This window comes from Rhincodon typus, chromosome 1, assembly GCF_021869965.1.
Source record: "Rhincodon typus isolate 14 chromosome 1, sRhiTyp1.1, whole genome shotgun sequence".
NCBI lineage: Eukaryota > Metazoa > Chordata > Chondrichthyes > Orectolobiformes > Rhincodontidae > Rhincodon > Rhincodon typus.
Window position 1 is genome coordinate 173185418 of NC_063332.1, and position 27767 is coordinate 173213184.

Here is a 27767-nt window from a genome sequence, read left to right on the forward strand (position 1 = left end):
ATTGGGAAGCGGGTTTGAGAACTGCAGTAATCCACCCTCACACTCTTGCTATCACAGCCCAAATCTGCGTACCCCACTGTGCGGCCCCGGCTCTTTCCACGCTCACCTCCCTCCCAGAACCCATCGAAACTGTTGGTGAGGATCCCACCAGCTCCCGTTGGCAGGAACGGCTCTGCAGAGCTGTCAGCCTCTGAGCTACCTCGGGAGCTTCACATCAGAAGGTGGCTCTGAGACATTTTTATTTCTCATGGGATGTGGGTGATACTGGCTGGGCCAGCATTTACTGCCTCTCCCTAGTTGCCCCTTCAGAAGGTGGCAGTAAACTGCAGTCCTCCTGCTGTGTGTAGACCCACAATGCCATTAGGGAGAGAATTCCAGGATTTTGACCCAGCGACAGTGAAGAAACGGCGATATATTTCCAAGTCGGGCTTGGAGGGGAACTTGCAGGGGGTGGTGTTTCCATGTATCTGCTGCCCTTGTCCTTCTAGATGGAAGTGGTCATGGGTTTGGAAGGTCCTGTCTAAGGATCTTTGGTGAATTTCTGCAGTGCATCTTGTAGATAGCACACACTGTTGCTACTGAGTGTCGGTGGTGGAGGGAGTGGATGCTTGTGGATGTAGTGCCAATCAAGCGGGTTGCTTGTCCTGGATGTTTCAAGCTTCTTGGGTCTTATTGGAGCTGCATCCATCCAGGCAAGTGGGGAGCATTCCATTACACTCCTGACTTGTGCCTTGTAGATGGTGGACAGGCTTTGGGGAGTCAGGAAGTGGGTTACTTGCCACAGCATTTCTAGCCTCTGACCTGCTCTTGTAGCCACTGTATTTATATGCTGGTTCAGTGTCTGACAGGACTGAACTCAAATCAGGCCCCCTAGAGAAAAGCAACTTTGCAGTGCACCATACAGTTGATGAAATCTCACAAATCACATTAAAGCCCAGTCAGAGTCTGTTACTGTTTTAGAATCCCACTCCACATATGCATATTCTGGTTCTGTAAAAATTAATATATGCAGAAAAATTCAATATGTTGGAGAGGGTGAACAACAATCATTCAATTTGTTAAGTTCCCTTGTCCACAAATATGGTTTCTGTTGTTTTAAGTACTTTGCTTAGAATCACTTTCTCTGGTGTAAATAGCAACACTGCATCCACTTTTATCTTTATTCAGGGGATGTGATTACCCTGTTGTTTGTGGCTCTTAAAGAAGCAAATATTACTACATTACAGTTTCAGCTCGGCTTGGAGCAATGTCAGAGCAAGGCTGATGGATGTGGTTTTATAAAATGCGCCAACTGATAAAAGATCAGTGTGATCCTCCAAAGGGTCGTTGACCTATTGTCACTTCAGGGCCGGTGTCCTGCTGTGAACTCTGTGCGCAGGCAAACATCTCAGAGAGAACGACAAAGCAATTCTGATGAGAATGAGTGACCACCGGGCAGACCAGGGAGAATATGATGCTGCTTGGCCTGCTGTGTTCATCCAGCTCTACACCTTGTTATCTCAGAAGATAACATGCAAGTGCTTTTCTTCTTTTGACACATGTGATGTCTTTTACAAGTAAACCCAGTTTCCTTTGAGACTGCTGGTGCATAGACAAAGACAGTGTCATGAAATTAACTGTCAGTGGCACTTTATCTACCCCAGCCAGCTTTCACAATTTAAGACAAATCTTGACTTGTTTCTAATGACATTTTGTTTTCGCACAGAGTTCTGTGTGGTAATCCAATTATATGTTCTAAACATTACACATTTCATAATAAAACTCATTGCTGTATCATAACTAATTTTATGCAGCAACTCAAGCAAGTCAGCTTTCATTGCATTAACGTGCTAGTCCATGGCACTGAAGGGATCATTTACCTCTACAGCCCAATCAGCACTTCACACAGGGGATCTGAAACCCTAGCAAAATGACATTTTCAGAATAATTTGAAGCCATCAGTCAAGTTGCAGGTGAGATTTTTTTAAAAGTCTTTGAACTTAACATTCAACAGACTTCAGTGAGCATTGGTGAAGAGTTGAGGACATCCCAAGTTATGGATAGTCCACACTGTCTTTCTACTTAGACATCGGAAGATTCAGATGGATAGACAGACATAACAACTGGTGAAATCAGATGCTTAGACCCATTTTCTAAAGAAGGGTCACTGGACCCAAAACATTAATTCTGTTTCTCTATCCACAGATGCTGAGCTTCTCCAGCAATTTTTGCTTCTGTTTCAGATTTCCAACATCTGCAGTTCTTTGTTTTATTATAGGTAGTCCCCTCCCACCCCAATTAATTGACAAATTCAGGGTTCCAGTAACTTGAAAGCTCAGAGCTGGTTTTTGTGTTGAGAGTCTGAAAATGGTCTCAGGCTAAGACATTGGCCATTAAGAATGAAGATGTTTTGAATGTTCTTCATTCCGAGGTTGTGAACATCTAGAATTCTCTACTTGTTGATGCCAGAAGATTGAGTATATTCAACAAGCACTATTCACGTGATACAATATCACAGGAGTGTTATAAGAACATAAAACATGAAGCAGAATTAGGCCATTCAGCCCATAGAATCTGCTCCACCATTCAATGAGATGCTGATTGATATATAAAACAAATTAGATACAGCACTACATAAGCCAATTTTAAGTTGGATGACCAAAACTTTGGTTATCCTAAGTTTTAAGGGCAAACTTCAAGTAATAAAAGGGAGGTAGAGAGTTCAAAAAAGGTTAGGGAGGGATTTTTTGGTGACTTCAGACATAGTGGAGAGGAAGAGATGCACAAGAGACCAGAATTAGGTGAGGGTAGAGATCTCAGAGGGTTTCAGCATGGAAGAGATAGTGGGAGCTGAGACCATGAAGGGATTTGAAAACAGGGGTAAGAATTTCAAATTCAAGGCAATGCTTAACTGGTAGTTAATGTAAATCAATAAACTGACAATGAGAGATCAACTGGACTTGGTACCGGTAAGAACACATGCAGCAAAGCTTTAGAAGACTTCAAGGAGGTTAAAGTGGAAAACTAATCAGGTCTGTGTTAGAATATACTGGAGACATATCTTAAGGGAATCAAGGGGAAGTGAAAAAAAGTCACATAATAGCTTGAATGGAGGAACAAGCTCTGGGGCCAAATCCCTACCTCTGTTTTAATTAATTCACAGGATATGGATGTTAATGGATAGGCCAGTTTTTATTATCCATTCGTTGTTGGCTCAAGGACAGTTAAGAGTCAACCACATTGCTGTGGGGTTGGAGTCACATGTAGGCCAGACCAGGTAAGGATGGCAGATTTCCTTCTCTTTAGGGCATTAGTGAACCAGATAGGTTTACCAAGCATTTGATGATATGGTCATCATTTGACTCGTAATTCCAATTTGACTCGTAATTCCAGATTATTATTAAATTGGCAGGATTTGAACCCAGGCTCCCGAGAACATTATGTGTGCATCTGGATTAATAGTGCAGCGATAATACCACAAAGCCAACACCTCTCTCCTGCACATATTACCCTGTTCTTACAGATGTCGGATTCTTATTGCCTTGACGGGAGGGTCCTTGATGGACTATGCACTGTGCACGCCCTGACAAGGATGAGGTCCATTTGAAGAGAATTTTAAGTTTGAATCTAATTTCATTTTGGTGGAAGACCAGGCGATGCTCCTTCAGTTTCAGACAAAACCTCCTGGGCTGCTGCTTTACTCTTGCTGTTCCATAAATTGTGAAAAAATGCCCAAGAAGAAAAGAGATAACAAGGTGTAGAGCTGGATGAACACAGCAGGCCAAGCAGCATCAGAGGAGCAGGAAAGCTGACGTTTCGGGCATCTGCAGTTCCTACTATCTCTGGCCCAAGAAGAAAATTTCATTTTGCTTGAGAGTTTCTTTATCCAAGATTCTGATTGTCATTAGCTCTCTTTTGGTGAGCTCCCATACATGTGTTGGGCTGTAGTCAGGCTCCAAGCTCTGCCCACACCACCACCAATCTCCCCACCTCTTTACCATTAAAGAGGCTTTTAGCACTTTCTCTGTTTCCCATGACATTTTCAGCATTCCTCCTGGGTCACCATTCTCAGCTGAACTCAGGAACATTCAAATGGCGGGTTAGGCAGATATCATAGAAACCCCACAGTGTGGAAGCAGGCCATTCTGCCCATCGAGTCCACACCAACTGACCAAAGACCATCCCACCCAGACTCACACCCCTACCCTATCCTTGAAACCCTGCATTGTCCACAGATAACCTGGCTAGCCTGCACATCCCTGGACATCATGGACAAGTTAGCATGGCCAATCCCCTTTGGACTCTGGGAGGAAATTGGAGCACCTGGAGGAAACCCACGCAGACACGGGAGAATATGCAAACTCCGCACAGACAGTTGCCTGAGGGTGGAATCAAATCCGGGTCCCTGGCGCTGTGAGGCAGCAGTGCTAACCCCTGAACAACCGTGCCACCCAATATCAGTAAAGTGACGGAAGGTGTCACCAACAGTGCCATCAAGCAGCACCTGCTCAGAAATAACCTGGTCAGTGACGCCCAGTTTGGGTTCCGTCAGGGCCACTCAGCTCCTGACCTCATTACAGCCTTGGTTCAAACATGGACGCAAGAGCTGAATTCCAGAGGGGAGGTGAGAGTTACAGCCCTTGATACCAGGGCTGCATTCAACCAAGTGTGGCATCAAGGAGCCCGAGCAAAACTGAGATCAGTGAGCATCAGGGGGCGAACTCTCCGGTGGTTGGAGTCATACCTGACACATAGGAAGATGGCTGTGGTTGTTGGTGGTCAATCATCCCAGCTCCAGGATATCTCTGCAGGGGTTCCTCAGGATAGTGTCCTAGGCCCAACCATCTTCAGCTGCTTCATCAATGACCTTCCCTCCATCATAAGGTCAGAAGTGGGGATGTTCACCAATGATTGCACAATGTTCAGCACCATTCGCGACTCCTCAGATATGGAAGCAGTCCATGTTCACATGCAACAAGATGTGGACAATATCCAGGCTTGGGCTGACAAGTGGCAAGTGACATTCATGCTACACAAATGCCAGGCTATGACCATCACCAATAAGAAACAATCTAACCACCGCCCCTTGACATTCAATGGTGTTACCATCACTGAATCCCCCACTATCAACATCCTTGGGGGGTTATCATTGACCAGAAACTCAACTGAGCTCACCACATAAACACATTGGCTACAAGAGCGGGTCAGAAACTAGGAATACTGTGGTGAGTAACTTACCTCCTGGCTCCTCAAAGCCTGTCCACCATTGACAAGGCATAAGTCAGGAGTGTGATGGAATACTCCCCACTTGCCTGGATGGATGCAGCCCCAACAACACTCAAGAAGCTCGATGCCTTTCAGGACAAAGCAGCCCTCGCTTGATTGGCACTACATTCACAACCATCCACTCCCTCCAACACCGATGCTCAGTTAACAGCAGTGTGTACTATCTACAAGATGCTCTGCAGAAATTCACCAAGGAACCTCAGACAGGATTTTCCAAACCCACAACCACTTCTATCTAGAAGGACAAGGGCAGCAGATACATGGGAACACCACCACCTCCAAGTTCCTCTACTAGCCACTCACCATCCTGACTTGAAAATATATCGCCGCTCCTTCACTGCCGCTGCGTCAACATCCTGGAATTCCCTCCCTAATGGCATTGTGGGTCAACCCACAGCAGGAAGACTGCAGCGGTTCAAGAAGGCAGCTCACCACCACCTTCTCAAGGGCAACTAGGGATGGGCAAGAAATGCTGGCCGGTTAGCGACGCCCACATCCCACAAATGAATTTAAAAATATATATCCTTGGGGAAATTCAACAAGAAATTTCCACTGTCATTTAAAGCTCTGATCCTGTCTTACCCATTCCCCCAGTGCAGACAACTAAAAACAAACTAGTGCAGTGAGAAGAAAGGTCTGGATTTGCTCATTTTGTGGCAATTTTGGTTCTTGCAAAGAAAATAAAAATTTAGTCAACAGTGCAAATAGTCGCAATAAATATTGCTGGAGTCCTTGAATATTCATAGAACCAATGACTAAAAGGCAGGATATCCTGTAAACTATTCATCTACCTTTTCTCATCATTGATAGAATCATTAATGACAGGAAATATTAAAGTACTTTTATATCAGGCTTGCTTGATTTGACAGCTAAATTTAAACCAATTCCTAAGGTATTGAATGATCAATGCACTTATAGTCCATGGCTTAACAAAATATTCTTTATTGGTCCATACGTGTTCCACTCCTCAGTGTGAAGGATGCAATAATTTAGCTGAAACTGCTGCCAGCCTCACAGCTGGGAGACAGAGTGAAGATAGCAGACACCCACTGGAAGGATGAACCACACACATGCCTCCTCCCAGAAGGTACATTGATTTTCCACATTCACCTGACACAGCAGAAGGGATTTCATTCTTTTCTTTTTATTCACACATGGAATGGGACGTCGCTGGCTGGGGCAGCATTTATTGTCCATCCCTAGTTGCCCTTAAGAATGAAGTGGTGAGCTGCCTTCTTTATTTAGTGAAAAGTGCTGTATAAATGCAGGTCCTTTCTTCCTGCTGTAATCATACACAATTCCAAACCTTGTAAGCACATAATCAGAAGGCCTGTAATCCCAAAAAGCAAGGTGGAACAATATTGCCCACTGTCAATGAGTCAGGTCATTCTATTTTTCCCAATTATTGACTGCCTTTAATCAACTCAACAAAGAAGCCTCCACTACTGAGTAGATAAATAACAGTGGCGTGCTGTTATAGTCACTATGCTTTCAGTGGAGGTACTGATTTTTAGACCGTCTAGTGTGAAGTATGTTGAATGACACATCATTGATGATAATCAATTGACTTGCATGCAGTAACTTGTGATCATTTTAGTGCAAAGATTGATTTTAATGGAATGTGTACTCAAGTTCTCTATCCCAAACCTGGAATTTTGATCAAACTGATGTTTCTTTTCCTGCTGGCTATAATCCAGGATCAGGAATTTCTTCATTTTTATTCATTAAATAGTCACACAGTTAAATAAAGTTAAGAAGCATTTGATGCAATGTTTTCAGGAAGTTAGATGTATGTTGCTGGTTGCAAAACCATTGGGGGATATAATCTCAGTACTTGTGGATAGAATATGCCTTGTCATTCTATCTCCCGACAGAATTCATCTAATGGGAATCTATGAGATCAACTGGGGAAAGGAAACCCCCTGCCATTAACATGGAGAAACAGGCACCTGCTGCACCAGGAGGCACAACTGGGAGGGTGGGGGAATAATAGACCGGCCTACTCTATGTTCTGCTTTCATTGCTTCCACGTTTCCCGTGTCGTCATCATTTTCTGGAAAGGTGACCCTGTGGCACCTTTACAAAGGTCTCAATAATGAAACAAGAAAGGTTTTTGGATGGGCATGTGCTGGAATGGACAAGAACTAATTGACAGCTTTTACTGCATTGAGGAGAAAATGACATTGGGTTGGGAGTTGGTTTGCAGACAGTCCAAACCCATCAGTTTTTACCATGTGAGTTAAATCAGAATTACCACATTATCCATCGAAAGACTCACCCAGGTTTCGGATGCATGACCTTCAGTTTTGACTTAGTACCAGAATACACACGATGTGTCGTAACTTACAAAACTTCAGATCAGGAGCTGAAAATGGGATATTGTTCCATGGCTACTTTGTTGGCTGGTGTAGACAAGAGAGGCTGAATTCCTGGGAATGCTGTTAATTTCTAAGCCTCTCTGGAAAGCACGCAGTACATCAAGAGGACACCAAGTGCTGAAAGCAGATCAGCTTACACTAGCAGTGAGCTCAGATGCGTATTGCAACAGAGTGGCAGGGAAACTGTATGCGTACAATCAATCATTGGACTGCCAGGGTAGTTGAGATACACACAACAAGTTGATTAGCAGGTTGGCAGGCAATCTGGGTCTTAACAGAGTATTGTTACACTTCCTGGGAATCAGATACATGAAGCATTAAGGCACGGCCACAGAAAAGACAAAAAAGTATGCACAGGAAAGACAAAGACTTGCACTCACACACTTATGGGTCATCCGAAACCTTCTGCAGCCTGTTTGAAGATATTTCTATTTGAGATGCATTTTCTGACATTTTAACTATGGCTTTAATATAGGATTCAGCAATAGACTTAACTAAAAAAAACAAATACTGCTTTCTACAAGCTCAGAATGTGCAAAACGATTACAGTCAATCTGAAGTGCTTTTAAGATGGAGTCACTGTTACAATGTAGGCAATGTGGAGTCAATTTGTGCACAGCGAGTTCTCACAAACAGTAATGTGATAAATAGCAGAAAAAAAACTGTTTGTTGTGATATTGTCAGGGGATAACTGTTGACCAGAACACCAGGAAGACACCGTCCAGCCCACTTCAGCAGCAAACCATCCACTATCTGAAACATTCACTCCCTCTGCCATTGCTGGTTAGTGGCCATATTGTGTACCATCTACAAGGTGCACTGCAACAACTCATCAAGCTTCCTTCCACATAACCTTCCAAACAGTCGACCTCTACCATCTAAAAGGACAACGGCAGCAGAAGCATCACTACCTGCAAGTTCCCCTCCACCCTAACACCATCCTGACTTAGAAATACACAGCTGTTCCTTCACCATTGCTGGGTCAAAGCCTTGGAAAGCCGGCTGTATACCACACGTAATGCAGCAGTTCAAGAATGCAGCTTACCAAGGGCAGTTAGGGATGAAAAGTGATTACTGGCCTTGTCAGCAAGATGCAAATTCCACAGACGAATAAAAAACATTTGGAAGTAAAAATGATCTGCGTTTGTTCAGCTGACAGATTTCTAGTTGTCTGCAATAAAATCATCATATCTATCATTATTCCATTGTGCACCATTGACTTCTCTCAGTTTGACTATCTTTTATAGTCCATATGAGGAAGATAGAATCTCTATTCATATTGCAATTTTCAAACACTCAGGATGTCTCTCAACACGTCACAGCCAATGAATTATACTGAAGTTTCAAGAGAAATGATAGAGAATTTGCACTGACAGCAAAACCTGACAAATAGCACTGGCATAAATGCCCAGTTATTTTATTTTGGTGATGTTCGTTGATGGATAATTGTTCCTAGGACACAGGTACAATTACACTGATATTTGAATGAGTGTAAAACACTTTGGGATTGGTGGAGGTTGTAAAAGCTACTACATAAATGCAAGTTTTCTTTATCTATGGCTCACCAAGACTACATTGATTGAATTGAAAAGGGCACGAGTTTGGAGCAAACAGTGGTGAGAGGTGCAGACTGGGTGCTCACTTTGCAGAACTCCTCCACTAAGTCCTCAAGAATGACCCTAACATTCTAGTTGCTTGCCATTTCAATAAACCATATCACTCCCAGCATAAGAGATAGTAAGAACTGCCGATGCTGGTGTCAGAGATAACACAGTATGGAGCTGGATGAACACAGCAGGCCAGGCAGCATCAGAGAAGCAGGAAAGCTGACGTTTCAGGTCGGGACCCTTCTTCAGAAATTCTTCATTTTCATTCTTCATTCTTCTTAATCCCAGCATAAGTCTGCTACAGTGTTCCAGCAAAGCTCAATGCAACCTTTTGGAACTGCATCTCACCTTTTGTTTAAACATTTTACACCCTTCAGGACTCAACATTGAGTGGAACAACTTCAGAGCATGACCTCTGTCTCCCATTTTGATTGCAAACCCACTCAATGACTCATGATGATTTTTTTCTCAACAGAGCAGACCAATTTTCATCTTTTCACACCTATCATTAGCACCTATTTTACATCTTTATCCCTCTTTTACCACCATTAACACTTCTTTTGTCTTTTGCTCTGTGCTCAATCACTGTCTGTTCCACTCACTCCTCCTCTGCCACTGTTATTAGTATAAAAATGTTATTTTCCGGCCCCATTCAGTTCTGAAGAAGAGTCATACTGGACTCAAAACATTAACTCTGTTTCTCTCTCCACAGATTTTGCCAGACCTACTGAGGTTCTCCAGCACTATCTGCTTTTATTATAGCAAAGAGAGGTTACAGATAATCTATAGCGATCATTAGTTTTTCAGCATCCTTCCCAAAGGGAAAACTCAATTTGATGCTTATTTCAGGATATTACACAGGCAGAAATATGTTTATAATAAAATGGAAATGAGGGCAGCTGCGGCATTTCATCTGAAACACAAAATCTCCCCCAGGATTTTGATAGAGTGACTGGGAAAAGGATCTGGGAATTATCAAAGATACATCACATTGTCACTGTCGCTGTTTTGAAAATGCAGCCAAGCCAACTTGCATACTATTTCTGGCAACAGTTCCTGGGAATGAGAGAGCTTGCATGTAGACCCTATGATTTTTCTGTCCAAATACCCGGAGTTAGGTTCAGGGGCACAGAAATGCACCAAGTCTGTTCCAGGTTGCTACAGTCTATAAGTCCAAATTTATAAAGTCTATACAGAGGCTTTACGTCAGATTATGTTACTCAGCTGGTTTTAGCACATTCCATAAGGGCAAGTGTAAATCCTAAAGACATGAGATACTGGTAAGATCTGGGTGTATCTGGAATGATTGTACCAGCCGCTCAGTACAAAGACAATTGGGAATCAGCCGCAGGTACTGCTTTGCTAGTGATGCCCGCAGAAAACAAATCGGGAGAAAAGTTAAGGGTGAATATTAACATGTGTGCCATGTCATGCTGAAAAAGGAGTCAACCTACATGACAAATACAAACATAAACTGTCTAGAAACATAGAGTAGGTCTTTTAGCTTTTTGGGCTTGCTTTGCCATTCAATATGACTATGTCCGATCATCTAACTTAGTCCCCTATCACTGCCATCTCACCATACTCTTTGATCTCTTTAGCCCTGAGAACTGAGTTTAACTCCTTGTTGGAAACATTTGGTGTTTTGGTTTCAACTGCTTTCTCTGGCAGAGAATTCCATAGGCTCACCATTCTTTGGGCAAAGAAAATACTCCTCATTCTCAGGCCTAAATGGCCTGCCCTGTATCCTTAATCTGTGACTCTGCTTCTGGACTCCCTGTCATAGGGAACATCCTTTCTGCATTTACCTTGTCTAGTCCTGTTAGAATTTTAAGGGGTGCTGTGAAATCCACCCAAACCACATCCCCCCAACTCCGTCTTTTAGGTCAAAAGTCACACGACGGCAGTTTATAGGCCAACAGGTTTATTTGAAACTACAAGCTCTCAGAGCGCTGCTCCTTCGTCAGATGAAGGGGTGACACACTGAAGGCTAGTGATTTCAAATAAACCTGTTGGACTAAAATCTGGTGTCGTGTAATTTCTGACCTTGTCCACCCCAGTCCAACACCGGCACCTCCACATCATTTTAAATTCAGTGATCCAGTCTCTCAGTCCTGTCATCCAGGAATCAGTATGTTTGGGACTTGTAAAGACTGAACTTTTTTTTTTATTTATGTGCTTTTTAAAATTGTAGGCTGAAATGAGAAAGAATTGTTTTAAAACCTGGGATTTTAAAGAATGGCTGCATGTTTTGAAGTATAAGCATGCTGAGACTCATTGTCAGCATTGATTATACAGATGGGAGATAGCAAGAACTGCCAATGCTGGAGTCAGAGAGAACACAGTGTGGAGCTGGAGGAACACAGCAGGCCAGGCAGCATCAGAGAGAACACAGTGTGGAGCTGGAGGAACACAGCAGGCCAGGCAGCATCAGAGAGAACACAGTGTGGAGCTGGAGGAACACAGCAGGCCAGGCAGCATCAGAAGAGCAGGAAAGCTGACATTTCGGGTCGGGACCCTTCTTCAGAAGGGTCTGGCCTGCTGTGCTTCTCCAGCTCCATACTTGATTATACGGCTGCTTGTTGAAGAAGTAATTGAAGTTTAGTTTGCAGATGAACTGGAGTCAAAGGGTTGTATACAAATGGATCTTTGGTTGGCAAAAATAAGTGGATTGATTTGTGGACTAATGATTGGTCACCAGTGACAAAGTTCTTCTGCCTACCAATAGTGATTGGTTCTCAGGTAACCGAATATCTTGGAGCTGTGGACAAGACAATGGGGCGGCACGGTGTCTCAGTGGTTAGCACTGTTGCCTCATAGCACCAAGGACCCGGGTTTGATTCCACCCTCGGGAGACTGTCTGTGTGGAGTTTGCATATTCTCCCCGTGTCTGCGTGGGTCCCCTCCTGGTGCTCCAGATTCCTCCCACAGTCCAAAGATGTGCAGGTTAGGGTGGATTGACCATGCTAAATTAGCCATAGGGTCCACGGATGTGTAGGTGAGGTGGATTAGGTCCATGGGAAATGCAGAGTTACAGGGATAAGATAAGTGGGTGTGTCAGGACGGACAAAATGGCCTCTTTCTGCATTGTAAGAATTCTATGATTCTAAATGAGGTCAAACCAGAACCACATTAGGAGCTGTCCCTCTATCTTATTGGAGGCTGTGACTTTAATCAATAAGCCAGTGACCTCTTGTAAGACTGAACCAGCCACACTGCACCTCCTACAAGCCACTGAGAGCATCAAACTTGCCTCGTACATCACCTTTAAACCTTGCCCCTCGAACCTTAGACCCATGGCCCCTGGTAACTGACTCTTCCACCCTGGGAAAAAGCTTCTGACTGTCCAGTCTGTCCATGCCCTTCATAATCTTGTAGACCTCCATCAGGTCACCCCTCAACCTCCGTCATTCCAGTAGAGGTTTAGAAAGCCACTTATTTCTATTTTACTAACCAACTTGTTCAGAGATGTTACCAGAGCAGGTAGAACTTGAACACAGGCCTCCCGGTCCAGGGGTCGGAACACTACTACTGTGTCCTAAAGAGCCAAAAGGAAGCCACTTATTACCCAGAGAGGTTAACCATGACCTCTTGGCAAACAAGCAAGAGTTCTAGTTAGTGAGCCAACACTCACTTTCAGCAGGTACAGACAGTTACAAACTCCAACTAGTGTACCGAGAGAATGCTGCTTTGCTGGAGGCACTGAAGTACAGACGAGACTTCAAGTGCCATCTCAAGTGGGCACAATAGATTGAAGAGGAGCAGGGTTCTGCCTGGTAACCAGGCAACTATTTATCCTTCAGGCCAACGTCACTAAAAGCAAACTATCACCCTGTTGTTTGTGGGTGCTGGCTGTTTGCAAGCAGTGATGGTAATGGTGTTGAGTTGTCACTAATCCAACAAACCAAGTATAATTTTGAACACCCCAGGCTCAAATCTTGTCACAAGTGGAAGGTGGAATTTGAATTTAATTTCTTAAAAAAATGTAATGATGATCATGAAACCAATGTCATATAATGTCATACAATATCATATTTTCTGAAGAAGGGTCTAGGCCCAAAACATTAGCTTTTCTGCTCCTCTGATGCTTCTTGGCCTGCTGTGTTCATCCAGCTCCAAACCTTGTTATCACATATAAACCCATCTGGTTCACTAATGACCTTTATGGAAGGAAACCTGCCATTTCCTACTTGAGACTCTACACACACAGCAATGTGGTCAACTTTTAATTACTCTCTGTAGTGACCCAGCAAGTCATTAACTGCTAGAAAGAAAGAATGAAATTGGACAGACAACCTGGGGATCAACAAAGGCTTCCCTTTGACACTGAGCAGCAGCAGCATTACAATCTACAAATGCCCTGATGAAATTTACGAAAGCTCCTTGGAACAGCACCCTTCAAATCCTTGACCACTCCCATCTAGAAAGACAAGGACAAGAGATGCAAAGAAATGCCACCACCTGCAAGTTCCCCTCCAAACCATTCACCATCCTGAATTGGAAATATATCACTGTTCCTTCAGTGTCACTGGGTCAAAATCCTGGAACTCCATCCCTAACGCCCTTGCGGGTCTACTTATAGGAATGGACTTCAGCTGTTCAGGAAGACAACTCACCACCAGCTCCTCGAGGGCAAGTAGGGATGGATGGTAAACCTTAATCCAGCCAGTGACACCCACATCCCATAAATAAAATAAGTTGCGGCATTCCATCCTTAGACAATGCCTTCCAAACCCAAGATTTCTACCATCTCGAAGGACAAGGGCAGCAGATATACATTGGAACACCACCCCCTGCAAGTTCCCCTCCAAGCCACTCAGCATCCTGACATGGAAATTTATCAGTTCCTTCAGGTTCATTAGGCCCCTAACAGCACTGTGGGTGTACCTATTCCTACCCCAAAGACTTCAGCAGTTCAAGAAAGTAGCTCCCTACAACCTTGATTGGGGCAATTTGAGATGTGCAATAAACACTAGCTGAGCCCGTGATTCCCACTTCCAGCAAACATTTTTTTTTAAATGGCAACATTGGCTGCGCAACGAAATGAATGAATTGTAAAATGCTTTCAGACATCTTGAAGTCATGAAAGCAGGTGAATAAATGCAGGTCCTTCGTATAATTTCTTCCTTCCTCTGTGTACTGGGCAAGGAAAGGGGGCTCACACATTTGTATTTACTTAACAGTGAGTCTTGCCTGAGTAGTGCCTGTGAAAATCTGACCAGGAGCATTAAACAGAAATGACAGCTCAAAGAGATCTGAAGAAGATGAAACAGGATGACATATCTATTGCTCAGTCTATGCATTGCAGAAACGTATTTTGATGCATAACATCATCTTGCCTTCAAACCTAATGCGACTATAGCGTTAACCTTGACTGCAAAACAAAATTATAGTAAAAGGACCATCATTTTCCAGAATCTTCCATGCTTGTAAAAATAAGTTAGTAATTGAAATTGAAGGAGGGTTTACATGTCTGGAGATTAGTTCATTTTTGATAAGCACGGAAAGCAAATTCAGTTATGGCTACTCAATCACAATTAACTTAAATTTCTTAAGCTCTTTATGCTGAACACTGCCTAAAATGCACTATGATATGCTACGCTATCTGAGTGATACGATGAGCAGATGAAATTTTAGTTGGCTAAGAGTTGCAGAATGAATAATTGGTGGAGCAAGAGTTTCAGTCAGATGGCCTTTCCAACAAGATATCGGAACTTAACCGTTTAATAACCAGACCTCAAGCATCAAAATGTGTTGTGTCTACCATCAACAGGAAGCAATGGAACAACTTGTCATAGTTGCTGTGACAGAACCTTACAGATCTTCACTCTACACCATTAAGAAATAAAATAGTTGCAGGGCTGTGATAATGCCATCAACAAAAGCGAAATAACTCCACAGAGGCTGGTATCCTGTCACCAAGTCAACATTTATTTACACATGGAGAGTCCTTGACACTGTTCCAGCTCCCTCAGAGCCAGCTCTCAGAGTGAACAGAACCTCTGACACTCCTGTTTCTATCTGTCAACCACGGCTCTCTGATTGGACCAGATTAACAGCCCCAATCAGGGAACTCATATTCTGTGAGGTCCACCTGGCTGACCTCGTTCTAATCACTATAAAAAGCGACACAGCACAGCACCCCATAGAGGAGTTCTGAAGAAGAGTTATGGGACTTTAACTGTTAACTCTGTTTCTTTCCCCACAGATGCTGCCAGACCTGGTGAGATTCTCCAGCAATTTCTGTTTTTGTTTATTTCAGATCTCCAGCATTGACAGTTTCTTATGTTATTTTAACCCCCAGAGGAGCATGATCAAACAAAATTTGATTGAGGAGAGATTAGAACAGATGACTGAAAGCTTGGATAAAGTGTTAGAATTGGACGATCATCTTAAAGGAAGGTAAAGGATGGTAGACAGACAGAGTTTTAAGAAGGAATTTCAGGACGTAAGGAATCAGCCATCTGAAGGCATTACCACCAATGGTGGAAGTTTTAAAGTTGGAAATGTCCAGCCAACCAGAATTGAACCAGTGCAGAGATCTTGGAGGAAGTTAGGGTTACAGGAGGTTACAAATGAATGGAGGAAGACAGGCCATGAAGGCCATCAGCCCAAAGTCCAATCTTCAAGTCATGCACTGTCTGTGATGGAATAAATTTTTGAACTTGCTGCATAATCCCAGAGTGGGAACAATATAACTCATCGTCCACAGTGATTAAGGATAATTATAGAATCCCCACAGTTTGGAAACAGACCATTCAGCCCATTGACCCTCCAAATGCCTAAAGGGAAGGAAAACTGGAAGGAAAACACCTGGTCTGGCCTACATGTCACTCCAGACCCACAGTAATGTGGTTGATGCTTAACGATTAGGGATGGCCAATAAATTCTGGCTTAACCAGAGTTGCCCACATCCCATGAGTAAACAAAAACAAAACAACACAACTTTCATTTGATTCATGTTAGTAAATCCAGGAACAAATCTCTTTACTCAGGATACAGCCAGAATGTTGAACTCACTACCACATGGAGCGGTTGACGCCAAAAGAATGTTAGGTCACACAAAGGAGATACTGATGGAGTGAGTTTGTGTGAAACACTAACAACTGGCCTAGCCCAGTGACACTATTACTGTGTAATGCCTTGAAACAAGAATGCATATGGTGTTGACATGACAATATAATGTTTTCATCCGCAAACACATGCTATTGAGATTCTGAGATTACAGGAAGCTGAATTCCTGTAATACCTGTGGGTTGTGAGTTAGAGATCAGCATCCTGTACAGCAGTGTGTTGTAAATACATTGTTAGAACTCTCAAGATTCTGGCAGTAAAGTCACCATAGTTTTACCAGGCCAGAAGGCTGCTCTCCCACTAGGGTGGTAGAGAGAGAGAGAGAGAGACAATTGGTGCTGGTTTAACCTGAGGGTCACCACACCTCAAATGAGCAAAGAGATTGAGGAGGGGAGCCCTTCGTGGTTGTTTCAGGTGGTATGGGAACTGATCCTATGCTGTTGGCATCACGCTACATCAGTGACCAGCTATCCAGTCAGCTTGAGCTAACCAACCTTGGAGTCAGGCATTAGTTGCTGTTCGGTGAGGCAGAAATTAAGACACAGCATGTTGAGAGAGGGGTCAATACACTCTGAGGGAGCAGTCACTCATCAGTGCAAGACCTGCAAGGGCAAAAAAGGCTTCTGTTTAACTTGCCAGTCACAAGGGGAGGTGTTGTTTATAGTAGTCACTGTCAGTGAGTGAGTAATCTAAAACTCTAGGCTAATGTTCTGGGTGTGTGAGTTCAAGTCTCAGTGTGCTTTTAAGGTGTGTTTTGAATTTAATAAAAAGCTGCAATGAAAATAACCAACCATAACCCAATGTCAATTGTTTTAAAAATGAATCTGGATTACGAATGCCCTTTATGGAAACAAAACTGCCATTCTTACCTGGTTTTCGCCTATACATGACTCCAAATCCACTGCTCCTAATGGCACTCTGGGCAAGCCGGGATGCGTAGTAAATGCTGGCCTGACTAGTGACACCCACTTCCCATGAATGAATAAGAAAAGGGACTCGTGGCAATGCATCTCTCCCTCAGTACTGGCTGTCAGGTGAGATCAGGACTCAGAGCCTGCCATTTGCAAGGTAAAAGTCTAATCAGTGAGCCATGGATAACACTGAAGATTTGAAATGACTTTATTAAAATACATTTGTAATAATTTTGCTTTGGAGCATTCAGCTTCAATCAAGGAGTAAACCCATTCCTATCTGTGAATGACAGTCTAATTATTAGTCTACAGATATTTGTCTGGTATCAGGCAGCTTGCCTGAGGATAAATTGCAAAACTTTCTTTTCCATGAATACCGTCTCTTTGTGTTAAATGAGTGACATTTTGTTGCAGGTGATGTAAGGTCGTTTCTTTGTTAAGGTATTTGACTATGGAGCTACTCAACAAAACACATTATGGATAATATGTCCTGTGTTTGCTCTACTCTCTAATTCTGATGCCCTTTTCTCCCTTCCTGAAGGCACTGCGGCACAACAACAACAGCTTGCATTCTTGCAGCGCCTATAGCGTAGTAACACATCCTTTCACACAAGCACATTCAGGGAGGATTTGACAGTGAGCCCCTCTCCAGAAGAAGAAATATTGTGACGAGAGACCATGACCCTGATTGAGAAGGTAGGACTGATAGAAAATCTGAGCGGTACAGAGGGAGCTAGAGAGGTGCAGAGAGGTGCAGAGATTTGCTTCGGGACAGAGATTCTATTGTTGAGATTCAGTTCCTCAGAACTGAACTGATGTTTGAAGAAGGTTCACTGGGTCCGAAACATAAACTCTGTTTCTCTCTCCACAGATGCTGTCAGACCTGCTGTGTTTCTCCAGCAATTTCTGTTTTTGTTTTTGATTTCCAGTGTCTGCAGTTCTTTCAGTTTTCTGTCGTTGACCGTTGTTACGTGGGAAAAGTATTATGAAATCACAAAATAAGGAAGAATATTTAGAATGGTTAGATCTTCTAATGCTAACATTAACCTTTTTTTCTCTCTAAAACAAGATCTTATTTATTGCCTGAGTTTGATAAGATTAACTAATAGATCCTTTAACACAAAGGATTGGTGCCTGGAATCCATTATATATGAGCTGGCAATGGGAGAATGAAACCCTCTACTCTTAAATTGATAAACGTGGCATCTCAAGAACTGAAATGTGTTTTGGATAGACAAAGATTGCATCTTTTTAAGGCTCTAATATAGATCTTTCTGAGTATCAGACACTTTCTGCTAATTAGAGTGCATACACCCATACACCTGCTCTCCTTTTCCATCCACTTAACCACGCTCCTCATTAGGGGCAGATTGTGGTTTCAAATCCACAAATTTTCATTAATATGGGCCCTCGAGCCTGCTCCAACACTCAATAAGATCATGGATGCTCTGACCTGAATTTCATCTCCATATCTGTTCCCATACCCTTAGCTGAACTATAGTACAGTCTCAGTTTTGAGCTCACTCAATGGCTCAGCCTTTAGATCCTTCTTGGGTACAGAATTCGAAAAATCCACGACTCTCTGAGAAAGGGAGTTCCTACACATCATCAACTGATGTGGACAAGCCCTTGTTTTGAAGCCACACCGTATAGTTCTAGATTTCTCCACAAGGGGCAATATTCTCTCGGCATTGACCCTGTCAAGCCATCTCAGAATCTGTTCTGTAATCTGCAAGCAAACATTTTCAAGTGTACGTCGCTGGATTATAATCAGCAATAGGAACCTCGCTGATCATTCCTCTCCTTAGTGCCTCATGCCTTGAAGCCAATTAGAGAATCAACACAGCAGGCCCCTAGGTTAAAGTAGAGGATTTTGGCAGTTTAACTTAACACAGCTCTGCATTTGCAAAAAGAAAAATTGCTGGAGAAACTCAGCAGGTTTGGCAGCGTGTGTGGAGAGAGAAACATAGAGTTAACATTTCAAGTCCAGTGATCCTTCTTCATAACTGGGCCGCCTTCTTCAGCAGGGTCACTGGACTTGAAACATTAACTCTGTTTCTCTCTCCACAGCTGCTGCTAGCCCCGCTGAGTTTCGCCAGCAATTTCCATTTATGTTTCAGATCTTCAGCATTTGCAGTCCTTTTTTTTTATAGTTCTGCCCGTCCTCATTTTCTGGTTAATATTTGCCCTTATTGCACAAGCAGCAAGAGAAAGGGTTTGCTTCTGTACGTGTAGCAAGGAAATGTAACAGTGCAAGTAAACCTGAGAGCTCACTGCAATAAGTTTAACCTGTGGATTCCTCAGGATTGTTTTATTTGATGTTCAAATATTAATTGGAGCTGCAGGCTGCAGCAACAATCAAATATCTTGGGTTTTATGGCGTGATTGAAAGTCTATTTTAGCAAGTGCGGAAGAAAAGGTTGAGGAGATTAATGACTGCCTCGGGCCATTTCTATGAGGCAGCCTAATCTGAAAGTTAGTCAATATATAGCTTGTTGCATTTTGTAGAATAACATTTCACATTGTTTTTAAATTAAGTATAATATTGACATTTGCATTGCCCTCTTAATGACTGATGGATACTGGCTTGTCAAATTGCAACGCTTAACCAAAGCTCTGGCTAATCTAAATGTTTACAATTGCTGCCTGTGATGGTGCAGCTACAAAATAGGACTCCACCTTATTCAGTTTCAAAACCAGGGGCAGGATCTTCTTCCTTGCTCGTTCCAAGTAGTGGGTGTCGGCAAAATGTTTAGTTCAGCCTGCCCTCCCCAGGAAAAATGGTCAGGAAAGGTTAGATTTTTATGGCAGGATTCCTGCTCACAGCAAAATTCCTGCAAGCCCCCAATCAGAACATTTCCAGACAAGATGTTTCCTTTGGATGCTCATACTAAACACTTTCCTCAGCAGAGGTTAAATTGAATGAATAAACCTGAAATTAAAGCTGATGTAATGATGGCTATGAAACCATTAAGATAAAATTGTGCATGCTGGAAACTGAAATGAATGCAGAAAGTGCTGAACAAACTCATCAGGTCTGGCAGTGCCTGTGGAGAGAGAAGAGAGATAGCGCTTTGAGTCCAGGGACTCGTCATCAGAATTCAAATAGAATGAAACTTCATTTGGAATCCACGTGGGGTGAGTTTTAACCCGTGGCAGTCACTGAGGAATGTGATGTGGCTGTGGAAGTGAGTTTTGGCAAATACCTTGTTAAACATCAGGAGCGAAATCCAAAGCAATTGTGGTGAGCCAGGAGAAAGATTAGCATAGAAATCCTGTTGGAGAGAGAAGAGCAGAAGATCTTCAAGTTGGGCATACCTGGAAGAGAAGTAACAGTGAGTTAAACACGAAAGTAAAACAAGGAACTGCTGATACTGTAAATCTGAACTGGAGTTCCGTAGAAGTGTCACTGGACTTGAAACATTTACAGATGCTGCCAGACCTGCTGCGTTTCTCCAGCAATTTCTGTTTTTGTTATAGTGAAATGACTGTTGTATCAATTGGTATCACTAATGTCCTTCAGAGAAGAAAATCTGCCACCCTTACCTGGCCTGGCCTGCATGCGACTCTAGACCCACAGCATTTGGGTTAACTCTTATCTGCCCTCTTATTTGGCCAAGCAAGTCACTTAGTTGTGTTGAATAATACTATTATAAAAATGTAATGGAACCAACGGATGATACAGCAAAGATTTAGGCATTGGAACTCCTCCGAGTTACTCACCATCCTGACTTGGAAATATGTTACAGTTGCTTCAGTGTCACTGTTTCAAAATCCTGGAAGCCCCTCCCTAAACAGCATTATGCGTGTACTAACCATGTGACTCCTCACCAATCCCATCCACATAAGATGAAGAATGCAGCTCACTAGCATCTTTCCAAGGGGCAATACAGAATTGATAATCAGTGCTAGCTCAGCCCACATCTCATTTTAAGCGGGAGTCTCTTCCCACTTGAAGCACATTTCAGTAATGGGTTCATCAAGTTTCATTCGTTGGTAACAGTGAAACACTGCAGATGCTGGAGATCTGAAAGAGAAACGAAGTGCTGGAGAAACTCAGCAGGTCTGGCAGCATTTTTGGAGAGTGAAACAGAGTTAACATTTTGATTCTAATATGACTCTTCTTCAGAACTGGTGAATCCAGCTTCTCTCTTTTTAACACCCATGTGTCAACAATAGTTTTCAATTTTTTTTTACAAGAAGCTGAATCTCACTTCAATGTAAATGTTGATTGATAGTTAAAAAATGAAGAAAACTTTCTTGGGTGGGAGAAAGATGAATTTGATTGCTTACTAACAATGAGAGATTAATAAGTCGTGACATCGAGCACACATGCAAACGTAGACATAAATATTTTTTAAAAAAGCGAAGAGCATCCAATAGAAAATGGAAAATCAACAATATTCAGTTTGAAATTCTTTAGAGAACTTGATGCGTTAAATTTAACATGGGGCCACAGTTGTTTACCTGATGTCTTGACATCTTCAAAAGTAGCAGAATTTGTCAATTTTATTTTTGGACTTCTCACTGAATGAGTGTTTTTCCACCTTTTTAACTGCCCCTGGGTGTTTTTGAGAGACTGAGAGAAAAAGCAGGGAAAGACAGAAAGCAAAGTTTACAGGATCTGCTATCATTTCTCTCTCTGTCATGTCCATAACAAGTTGTCTGAAATATGATTCAATTGTGTATTCCTGTGTCTGGCTTCATCGTTTCTTCAAACTTCAAACAAGTCTGCAAGTGAGTCTTTCATCTCAATATTCAGCATCTGCAGTTCTTTGTTTTATAATTAACCCCCAGTCATCTTTGAAACTGTACCATAAGATTCTCTATCTCCAATTGAAGGGGCAGACAGCGCTTCATATATAACATCACGTTCAAAAGACAGCACCTCTGCCAATGCAGCACTCTCTCATGTCTAGCCTAGATTTATGCATTGAAGCCTCTGTATTGACAATCTCTTGGTCAGGGGATTGAGGGTACAATGCACTGAGCCACAGCAGACATTAAAGCAAACAAGACATCTAACGCAATGTGTTTAAAATGCATAGTAGCCATAGAGTCATAGAGATGTACAGCACAGAAGCAGACCCTTCAGTCCAACTTGTCCATACTAACCAAATATCCTAAATAAATCTAGTCCTATTTGCTAGCATTTGGTCCATTTCCCTCTAAACCTTTCCTATTCATAAACCCATCCAGTTGCCTTTTAAATGTTATAGATGTACCACCCTCCACCACTTCCTCTGGCAGCTCATTCCATACACACACCACCCTCTGTGTGAAAAAGTTGCCCCTTAGACCCCTTTTAAATCGTTCTTCTCTCACCTTAAACCTATGCTCTCAAGTTTTAGATTCTCCCATCCAGGGAAAATAGATGTTGTCTATTTACTCTACCCATTGCCCTCATGATTTTATAAACCTCTACAACATCACCCTCAGCCTCTGACGCTCCAGGGAAAATAGCCCCAGCCTATTCAGCCTCTCCCTACAGCTCAAACCCTCCAACCCTGGCAACATCCTTGTAAATCTTTTCTAAACCCTTTCAAGTTACACAGCATCCTTCCTATAGCAGGGAGACCAGAATTGCACACGATATTCCAAAAATGGCCTAACCAATGTCCTGTATGTTCTCTGCAACATGACCTCCCAACTGCTATACTCAATTGGCATTTGGAAGCATTTACTTTGCAATTAGACATTCTGCACACAGGGCAAAGTGTTCCACAGAAGATGGACTTTATGTGACTGGTTGTAACTTGTTTCACATTTTGCATTTACATCTTCAGTTGTACGTCCTGAAAGGCTTTGTTCAGAAAATCTGACCGGCAATTATTCATCAGCACAACTGTTAAAGAATTAAATTACAACAACGCAATCTCCTGAATGTATTTAAAACTGCTTCCTTTGTCTTATTTAAAGGGTTGCTGCAATCACAGTGAAATATTAAAGACACCCCAGAGTGTTAATGCTTTTAATCTGTTAAATGCATTGTTCAAGAGGTGGCAAACTGTGATAATGATGAATTGTAACATTAACTGTAACATCTATTCTTTTTCTCTCAGAGATCTATGATCTACATGTTTCCATGTTCACTTTATTACATTCCTTTGGTGTTCTATTCCTAAAGTTTTATGTACTTTGCATTAAGAAAAGTTTCCTGTTTACTCAAACTGATGTTAGATTTCAATAAGATTCAAACCACAATGTAATCTGTGCGCAGTTGTTGTGTAGAGCAAATCTTCAGGATTGGATTGACCAAACACAACGGGAATGCCGCGTATATTCCCAACGACAGATATTGTCAACTTATTCATTTGTGGGATGCACAGATGCACATTTTCCATTCCCAATTGCCCATGAAATGGATGGCTTACTAAGACATGTGTGCCACGAGTCACATGCAAGACTAGGCCATAGTAAGGACATAAGAACACGAAAAATATAAGCAGGAATAGGTCATTCGGCTTCTCAAGCCTTCCTCACTATCCCATAAGGTCATGGCTGATCTGCCCCAGATCTCAACTCTACTTAGGTGCACACTCCTCACAGCCCCAACTCCCCAATATTTCAAAACTGTATCTGCCTCCTGTTTAAATACTTTCAGTGATTTAGCCTCCACAATTCTCTGAGTTAGAGACAGTCAGACATTCTCTCTGAGTTTTAACTGAGCATCCCTTTACATTGTACCTTTGCCTCCTAGTTCAAGAATCTCTCCCTGGTGGAAGTACCTTCTCAACAGTTCCCCTGCCAAGCCCCTTCGGAATCCTGTATATTTAATAAAATCTTCTAAACTCTGATGGAAGAACTCCTAAACCTGTTTAGCCATTCATGATAAGTCAACAGCTCCATTGTTAGCCTTTTGAGCTGCCTCCATGCCAGTACATCCTATCTCAACACAGAAACCAAAACCGTACACAGTATTCCAGGTACGGCCTTACCAACACTCTGTACAATTGTATCAAGAATTCCCTATTTTTAAACTCTGATTTCCTAGCAAAGAAGGTCCTAATTTACCTTCTTAGATATTTGCTTCACCTGCATGCTTTTTTTGAGCTTTTTTATTCACAGTGGGGGATGTGGACATTGCTGGCTAGCTCAGCATTTATTTCCCATCCCTAGTTGCCTCATGAGAAGGTGATGGTGAGCTGCCTTCTTGAACCGCTGCAGGCCATGTGCTGCAGGTAGACCCACAATGCTACAAAGAGAGAGAGTTGCAGGATTTTGACTGAGTAACAGTGAAGAAACGGCTATATATTTCCAAGACAGGATGATGAGTGGCTTGAAGGGGAACTTACAGACGGTGGTCTTCCCATGTATCTGCTGCTTTTGTCCTTCTAGATGGTTGTAGCTGTGAATTTGGAAAGTGGCTATTTAGTGAATTTCTGCAGTGCATCTTGTAGATAGTACACACTGCTGCTACTGAGCGTCAATGGTGGAGGGAATGGATACTTATGAATGTGGTATCAATCAAGCAGGCTACTTTGTCCTGGATGGTGTCAAGCTTCTTGAGTGTTGTTGGGGCTGCACTCGTCCAGGCAAGTGGGGAGTATTCCATCACACTCCTGACTGTGCCTTGCAGGTGGTGGTCAGATTTGGGGAGTCAGGAGGTGAGTAATGCACTGCTGCCGAAGGGAAGTGAGCTGAGATGAAGCTTGAATTGAAGATAGCTTCCTTAAGGGTGGCAAGGTGGCAGAGTCTGAGGCAGAAGGTGAAGGGATTTGGAGGTAGGGACCTGTGATTGATGGACAGAAGGGAAACATAGACAGGGTGGGGGCACATTCCTTGAAGGTACCGCCCTCTTACCCAGACACCAGCCTGCCATTGTCACTTGGTGGCATCAGCTTCCCCTACCACTGGTAAAATTATCCTGGTGCTGGGAAGGTGGGAAGATGCTAGGATCTTCATGACCGGCAATGTCTCCAATCTTACAGCCCCTCTCCCACCTCTGATGTTACAGTCCCTCTCCCAGTTGCAATATCACAGACCCTTTCCCACCTGCCATGTTACAGCCCTTCTCCCAGCTCCAATATTACAGCCCCTCTCCCAACTCCAATCGTACAGCCCCTCTCCCAACTCCAATCGTACAGCCCTTCTCCTACCTCTGATGTTACAGCCCTTCTCCCACCTCTGATGTTACAGCCCCTCTCCCAGCTTCAATCTTACAGCCCCTCTCCCAACTCCAATCGTACAGCCCCTCTCCCACCTGGCAACACTGCTGTAGGGCAGGGGAAAGGGGATTAAAATTTAGAGGTAAGAATCATATCAACATTCATCAGGCTGTTTCATTGATAAGGCAAAGCATTAAATTCTTTGCAACATTCTGATGTAGTTATCATATTTCAGCTTTGCGGCAAGTGGTAATTTTGGGTGTAAGACTATTTCACAGAGTATCACTGTGCTGCATGCTCTATTTTTGGCACCATTACTGATGCACATTATTGCATTTCTTTTGCTTTGAGCACCCTTGATAATTGGTGATGGCGTGTGAATTTAAAATGACAATTAGGCGAAACTGTTACTTTGGGAATATGGACTTTTTCTCTTTTGTGCCACATGTACAGTGAGTATAATTCGAACCAGGTCTAATTGCTGCAACATCACAAATCATTCTAACAATATCCTTGCATTCAAGGAAGGAGATGCTGCTGCAGAAAATGTAGGAAAACCGTGAAGAAGAACAAGGGATTAATCCCAATGTCTTTTATTGCCTGTCATCAATGAAACATTGACATTGAACCACATAAGGAGATAATTAGGACAAGTGATAGAAGGCTTGGTTTGAGAAGCAGATTTTCAAAAACATCTTCAAGGAGAGGGAGATGTAGATGGTTTCAAAGACATTCCAGATATTAGGAGCTAAGCGGTTGAAGACATTGCCATCAACAATCGAGCGATGAAAGTTGATGATGAATGAAATACTGGAATTGGAAGAGTGAGAGATCTCGAAGTGTTGTCGGGTTGGAGGAGATAATGGAGATAGCATGTGGGAGTGTAGCAATTATCAGGGCCAGAGTGATCTTGTAGACGAGTTTTGATCACCTAAGTGAGTCTGAAAAGGATTTTATAGATTCTTTAGACTCATTGTGTTCCGAGATTTTGTCTTAGTTTTGCCTCTTGTATGGATTTAGGTGGAACGGGAGATGTATATGTTGTGAAACACAAAATATGATATTTGTGTGGGACATGGTTGAAAGGACTAAAGGAATCCTTTCCTGTTCCACAATGTTCATATATTTGGATTAGACAAGAGGAAAATATGCCAACAATAGCAGGAAAACCAACAAACAATCATGTGTTTTGACAGCAAACATGATTCTCTTTCAGTTCTTCAATTTGGGTTAGAATCTATACCAGACTGCTGAGATGCAAGCTGTCATATCTGAAAAGCTGAAATTTTTGCCCCTCACCATTTGCTTAATGATCAAACTCAACATTAAGTTTATAAGTTCACAATGATATTCAGACGTGTCTCTATACTGGAAATGCTGTTTTCCAGTTTATCCCATCCCGGTGCTCGACCTGGAAACAGAGCCAGGTTTTAGACCTGCTTCACTCATGTTAATGAGAAACAGCATTAACATACACACGGTGTTTGCACTTAAGACCAGAGGCCATAAGAAATAGGAACAGGAGCAGGCCATTCAGCCCTGGAGGCTGATCTATCATTCAATAGGATCACGGTTAATCTGATATTTCCTGCCCTTTCCCTGCAATGCATGATTCCTTGACTGATCAAGAATCCATCTATCTCAATCTTAAATATACAAAAGGACTCTGCACCCACAACTCTCTGTGGCAAAGAGTTCCAAAGGCTAACAAGTCTCTTTGGGCATCCGCTGTATTTAACTTCATACCATCTAGAAAGTACCTTAATCTATCCCCTTTTGGTCCAAAATGGATAACCTCATACTTGTTTGCATCGAGCTCTGTCTTCCACAGTCTTACTCATTCACTTGGTCTATTTATGTCCCTTTGTGATTTAAGGCCATCATCTACACTGTCTACATTGTCATCTAACTTTGTGTCAACAGAAATTTTGGTAGTACAACCATCCATGCCATTATCCAAGTCTTTAATATGTAATGTGAATAACTTGAGGCCCTAACGCTGATCCTTGTGGGACACCATAGGTCACATCCAAGATTTGCAATTTTGCGCTGTGGTTTGCTGTATCAGGACATCCCAATGCACTTTACAAACAATAAAGCACTTTTGCATTGTCATCAATGTAAGAAGTGTAAAAAAAACAATAATGTAAGAAATGCAGCAACTAATTTGTGTACAGCACTACCTTTCTGTTTCATTCGCAGGTTGTGTGCTTTGCTGGCAAGGTCAGCATTTTTTGCCCACCCCTAATTATCCAGAGGGCAGTTAAAAGCCAACCACCCTGCTGTAGATTTGTAGTCGATGTCAGCCAGACCAGGCAGGACAGCAGTTCCTCTCAAGGACATTGATGATCCAGATGGATCTTTCCCAACAATCGACAATAGTTTCATCATTAGAAACTTAACTTCAGATTCGTATTCATTCAA